Raw genomic sequence first — 6,797 nt, forward strand, 5'->3', positions numbered from 1 at the left:
ACAGTTACTTAGACTTGCCTTGAACTTACTTTATGTCACATGGAAGTACTTGTGATGCCTGAACCAGGCCAGCTTTATCTTTTCTTATATTTTTAATCATTTTTTGGTTTTTAAGTTCTCAAATTTCTTTGGAACTTACAGCAAAATATTACTGCCTCAGCGTCCCAAGCCCTAGGCCTGTAGTTTCAAGACATTAGGTCCAACTAACTGTTTTTTGTTTTTCTTGTTTTGTTTTGTTTTTGAGACAGGGTTTTTCCATTCTGCGTTTCAGATTTTCCAAGAACTGACTACATAACCCAGGCTGGTCTGCAATTCCTGATCCACCTACCTTTGCTTTCCAGGTTCTAGGATATCAGGACTCAGGTTACTTTTTCCTGTACAAATGATGGAACTCAGGGCCTTCCATATGTTACATATGCTACAACTAGGTTGTGGGTTTTGCTTGTGTTGTGAGATGGGATCTTACTATGGGTCCTGGATAATCTGGAACTCATTGTGTAGGCCAGCATGGCTTTGAACTTTTGAACTTTGATCTTCCTACCTACTTGAGTGCTGGGATTTCAGGCTTGTGCATCCATGCCAGACTTCCTGCTGCTTACTTCATTTGAGACAAGGTCCCAGGTATCCCAGGCTGACCCCAGACTTGCTTTGTAGTGAAAAAGACCTTGAACTTCTGCATGTCTCACCTCCACCCCAAGTGCTGTGATTGAAAGTGCACACTGCAATTGGCTGCACCGTTTTGTCACCATAGAAACATCTGTGTTTTTTAAGATTTTATATAAATAGAACTATGTAATATGTGCTCTTTTGTGTCTGACTTTTACTTATCATAATTATTTTGAGGTTTATGGGCACTGTTGCAATCATTCTTTTATCGTTTTGTTACTTGGGTTTACTTTTGTTGTTTTGTTTTTTTGATACACGGTTTGTTTTTGTTTTGTTGTTTTGTTTGTTTTTTATTTGTTTTGTTTGTTTGGTTTGCTTATTCAGGACAGAGTTTCTCTGCAGCTTTGGGGGCCTTCCTGGAACTTGCTCTGTATACCAGGCTTTTGGTTTTTTGAGACAGGGTTTCTCTGTGTAGCCCTGGCTGTCCTGGAACTCATTATGTAGACCAGGCTGGCCTCATCTTAGAACTGAGTTCTAAGATTCCTGAAAGTTGTGCTCAGATCTCTATGCGTATGCAGTGGCTTGAGCATGAACACACAGACACATAGTGTAGTAATATGAAGCGGCGGGGCTGCGTCCCCAACACCCTGGCCACCTGCACGGCTAGCTTTACCCGAAATAATTACACGGACAATGTATTCATTTAAACACTGCTTGGCCCTTTAGCTTTAGCCCTTACTGGCTAATTCTGATATACCGATCAACCCATCTCTAATAATCTGTGAGCACCGGTCTTACCGGGAAGATTCTAGGTTGGAGCTTCATCGCATGTGTCTGCCTGGGAGTGGGGCATGGCGTCTCTGCTGAGGCGTCTGCTCCCGAGAGGAGAGCTGTGGAGTCTGAGCTCACTTCCTCTTCCTCCCAGCGTTCTGTTCTGTTTACTCCACCTACCTATGTTCTAACCAATAAAATGGGCCAAGGCAGTTCCTTTATTAGCCAATGACCTTCCTCCATCATTTCCCCTTTTTCTGTTTAAACAAAAAAAAAGGAAGGCTTTAACTTTAACATAGCAAAATTACATATAACAAAACAGTTATCAAGTAAAAATTACAATAATCTTTATCATAACTAAGGAAAACTATAACTAACTATTCTTAACTCCATCAAAGACTCCAGAAAGATATAATATTACCTAAGCAAACAAGAAAAAAGCAACTTTCAAACTCTAGAAATGACAGAGACATCTCGCTGCCTGGACAGTCATCCAAAGTTTCTCTGTACCGTTGGGGCATCCATCTTCGGCCTACAGGCCCATGGTATCCAGAGACATTTCCATGAAGCAGGAAAATTCAAAGTCAGTTCAGTCACTATCTGTTGTGTCCTGCAGAATGTCTCGCAGACTCTTTCATGAATCAGGAACCCCGAAAGATCATCTCACCTTTAGGCAAGTTTAGCAGTCCTCTCTCTGGGGGTTCTCTGTGTCCAGTTTATGCAATAGTCCAGGCAAGAACAGTTTCTTGCCCAAATGGCTATCAAACTCCATAAGGTGCCTCTTTGATGCCCATCTTCCTCTTGAAGTAGCTGGTGTTGCCAGGAGCAGAGTGTCTCATTGTCATGAAAAACCATAAGTTATTAAAACTTTTAAAACGCCATATTCTATAATCTTTGAAAATATGAAAAATGCCTATCTAAAATATATCTATGCACATCTAGAAAATCTTAACTAACATGACTACAAACTTGACTATTATGATTATCTATTAACTACCTATATACATTACATTTTTAAATGAACTACACAATCACAATACCTTAATAAAGATCAGAAATACATATACATATAACAAAATTGACCTTAAATCTCTATCAATAAAGCAAAATCTATACTAATACAAATTATTCATATCTATATCATATCCCCCTTTAAATGTAAAAGAACATTTATAAACATTTTTTTGGAATATGGGCACAGTTATTTCTCTCCAAACTGCTTCCTGCTGAATGGGGGCGCTGTTAATCAGATCATTTAGGGTGTAACCTGTGTGCCAGGTTTATCTCAGTTGGCAGTTGAGTGAAGTAATTTTTTGAGGGTGTTCACAGGAACCTTCGGGAGGTCATGGTCTATCATACCAGATCAGGATAGATGCAATCCACAGGGTCTGGTCCTCTGTGAAAACAAAAGAAGACCCTCTCCAAAGCATCATATCCTTAGACCCAAATTCTGAATACATACCCTCATGATATCCGTTCTGGTTCCACTTGGCAGCCCATATAATGAAATGTCTCTCTGTACTTAGCTCCTTCACAGTCAAAAATTTTAAAGAAAACACAATGTACATAATCCAGACTCTCTGTGAATTTTCCATTTTTACGTGGCTTATTTTTCTTTATTTCTTTTAATCTCTTAACTATCTGTACTCTGTCTCTTTAAAGACTTTACCTTTTTTTTTTAAAGCCATTAACTTTATTCTCTATATTCTTTTTCTTCTCTCTCCCAAGCCTACGTACATTCATCCAACAGTGTGACTCATTTAGTGGTCTGAATCTGTCCTATAGTGAATCTGCAATTTTTTACTATCCAGGAGCACTTTTAATTTGCGCTTTTAAATCACTAGGCGCTTAAGAATCTAAGCTGTGACATTCCTAGGTTAACTTTTTGCTTTTTGAGCGTATATCTTTGACCTGGAATAACTCTGTAGACCAGGCTGTCTTTGAACTCTCAGAGATCCGCCTGTCTCTGCCTCCCAGGCATTGGGATTAAAGGTGTTTGCTACTACACCTTGAACTCACAGAGATCTGTTTGTCTCTGCCTTTTAGGTACTGGTATTAAAGGCGTGTGCTACCACGCCTTGAAGTCACAGAAGTCTATCTCCATCTGCCTCCCAAGTGTTGGGATTAAAGGTGTGTACTACCACACACAACAACTCTCTTCCTTTTTTTGTTTTTTTTTTTTTGCTTTAAGAACTTCAACTTTTAGCTTGCATATATTTTTAACACACAGTAAACCATTTAGAAATTTTCTTTGTCTTTGAATCTCTCTTTACTGTATATCTCTCTTTTTCTGACCACAAGAGCCTTTAATTTACCAAGCAATATCAGTAGGACTAAAGCCGTGGCTTTGCGGGCTAGATGTAGCCCATTCCTTAGCTTTCCAGCCTCATGGCTGAGGTACTGGCTGCAAGGTCCCTGCCAGCCAGCGAGCTACAACAGACAACACTCAAGTCCTCTCTCGGTAGCCGGCCCTCCTGCCTCAAACAGTCAGAGTTTGCCCTGGCAGGATGGCCCAGAAAGCCAGCATTTTTAAACGGCGCAGCTTTTTTCCTGCTATGGCTGAAAACCGAAAAGCATGCGTTCGGCTTTTTGTCAACACCGTTTAAGTGTTTCGTGGCAGGACCTTTTAATGAGCTGCAGGGTTTTGCAGCTAAAGCTGAGTCAGGAAGCCTCTCTTAGATGAGAGTGCTTGCTTGCCTCTAGCAAGCAGAGTAGACCTGAGATTGTGCTGCTACCAAGAAACCATGCACAAAGCTGTCATTTTGTTCTAGAATTACTTCCCAAGCTGTCTCAGGCTTTATGTGGAAGCAGTTGTCCACGTGGGCGCCATTTGTAGTAATATGGGTGGCGGGACTGCATCCCCAACACCCCAGCTGCCTGCTCGGCTAGCTTATGCCCCAAAATAATTACATGGACACTGTATTCTTTTAATCACTGCTTGGCCCTTTAGCTCTAGCCCTTACTGGCTAATTCTGATATCCCGATCAACCCATCTCTAATAATTTGTGTGCACCGGTCTTACTGGGAAGATTCTAGCATAAGTCCATCCTGGGTCGGAGCTGGGGCATGGCATCTCTCTGAGGTGTCTGCTCTGGAGAGGAGAGATGTGGAGTCTGAGCTCACTTCCTCTTCCTCCCAGTGTTTTGTTCTGTTTACTCCACCTACCTATGTTCTAACCAATAAAATGGGCCAAGGCAGTTCCTTTATTAGCCAATGACTTTCCTCCATCAACATAGGTTAAAATAACCTTTTTGAGGGTGTCACTCAGCTTTGATCCCAGCACTTGGAAAGCAGAGGCCGGAGATCTGTGTGAGTTCAAGGCCCTCCTGGTCTACAGAGTGAGTTCCAGGACAGTCAGGGCAACATAGTGAGAAGCTTTGTTTTGTTTTTGTTTTCAAGACAAGGTTTCTTTGGCAGTCCTGGGACTCACTCTGTAGACCAGGCTCGCCTCAAACTCACAGAGATCTCTGCCTCCTGAGTGCTGGGATCAAAGGTGTGCACCACCACTACCTGGCTGTGAGACCTTATTAAAACAACAGCCTGGCCAGGTAGTGGTGGCACACACCTTTAATTGCAGCACTTGGGAGGCAGAGGCAGGCAGACCTCTGTGAGTTTGAGGCCAACCTGGTCTACATGAACTAGTTCCTGGACATCCAGGGCTACACAGAGAAACCCTGTTTTGAAAACCAAAAAAAAAAAAAAAAAAAAAAAAAAAAAAAAAAAAAGAACTCAGTTCTCAGTTCTCTCCTTGTGGGTCCTGAGGATCGAACCCAGAACTTGGACTTAGTGGCAAGGGTCTTAACCTGTTCAATCATCTTGCTGGCCCCTGAGTTTACTATTGTATCCCACTAGCCCATTTGAACATGTGAATCTGGCAGGCCTTGGCTTTCTCCTCTTTTCCATCTGCCTTGGTTAAAAAACAAAACAAAACAAGCTGAGTGGTGGCGCACGACTTTAATCCCAGCACTTGGGAGGCAGAGGCAGGCGGATCTCTGTGAGTTTGAGACCAGCCTGGTATACAAGAGCTAGTTCCAGGACAGGCTCCAAAGCTACAGAGAAACCCTGTCTCAAAAAAATAAAAAGATAAAAAAAAAAACTAAACTAAAAATACGTTAGATCACATTCCTAAAGGTCCATCTAGAGATAGTCCTTTGTCTCTCTGGGAGCGAGTTCCAGTACTGGTTCCAAAACTACAGAGACCCTGTCTCCCAAAACAACAACAACAAAAGGTTTATTTATTTATTATGCATGCAGTGTTCTGTCCGCATGTATGCCTGCATGCCAGAAGAGGGCACCAGATCTTATTACAGATTGTTGTGAGTCACCATGGGGGCGCTGGGAATTGAACCCTGGTCCTCTGGATGACTCTGGATGAGCAGTCAGTGCTCCTAACCCCTGAGCCATCCCGCCAGACCCTGGGCCTCCATTTTTCAGGTTAGAAGAAGGGTGGGGCCGAGGACTTGTGCAGGGCCTGGGGTCCATGAGCTGGCAGTGGCTGAAGGCGCTTCGTTCCCTGAAGTGACGGGTGCTGGATCGTGACTAACGGTAAAACTGTTGGGATCCTTAAAACCGTTAAAACCGTTAAAACCGTTAAAACCCTTTGGCCTCTCGCGGCAGCGGGGCGGAGCCAAGGAGCGGCATTCTCATTGGTGGGCGCTCCCCAGGGGCGGGGCCTCACCTCGGCGGGATTTCCAGCACGCGTCAGCGAAGCCTGAAGGTGTGGCGTGTGGTGCGGGCGCTGGAGGTGAGGGTCTGGGCGAGGAGGGGGCGTGAGGAGTGGGGAGGGAAGAGATGGGGAACAGACTGGGGCCTGGGGACCCCGCAGGTAGAGTGACTGCCTTTCCTCAGGGCCCGAGGCTCTCCTCAGACTCTGACTGGGCCGAGGCTTTCAGAGGGAGACGCGCCCAGCGTCAACCTGGAAGTCAGTGAGGGGGGGGGGGGGTCAGAGACGCCAACTGGAATTTGCCTTATTGTTAGGAACAAACCAAACAAACAAAACTTTAATTGTTACGAACAAAACTTAAAAAAAAAAAAAAAGGAACTAATCCGGGAAACACATAGGAATGGCCATCCAGGAGTTTGGAGGGCCGCTCAAAACATTTTGTATTATTATACTTACTTCTTGGGAGGGAGGCTTGTGAAGGTCAGAGAATAACTTTCAGGAATTGGATCTCGCCTTCCCTCATGTGGGTCTTGGGGATCGAACTTGCCTTGTCAGGGTTGGCAGCAAGCGCCTTTACCCATTAAGCTATCTCTTTAGCCCTTGAAGAGAGCTTCTTGACCAGACAATATGAGAGTTAACAATTCCTCCTGGAGAGTATGTGGAAGGGACAAGAAGTCTGAGGAAGAGATTTGCTCTTTCTTTTTTTTTTTTTTTTTTTTTTTTTTTTCGAGACAGGGTTTCTCTGTGGCTTTGGAGC

Source organism: Microtus pennsylvanicus, chromosome 3 (assembly GCF_037038515.1).
Source record: "Microtus pennsylvanicus isolate mMicPen1 chromosome 3, mMicPen1.hap1, whole genome shotgun sequence".
In the NCBI taxonomy this organism is placed as follows: Eukaryota; Metazoa; Chordata; class Mammalia; order Rodentia; family Cricetidae; genus Microtus; species Microtus pennsylvanicus.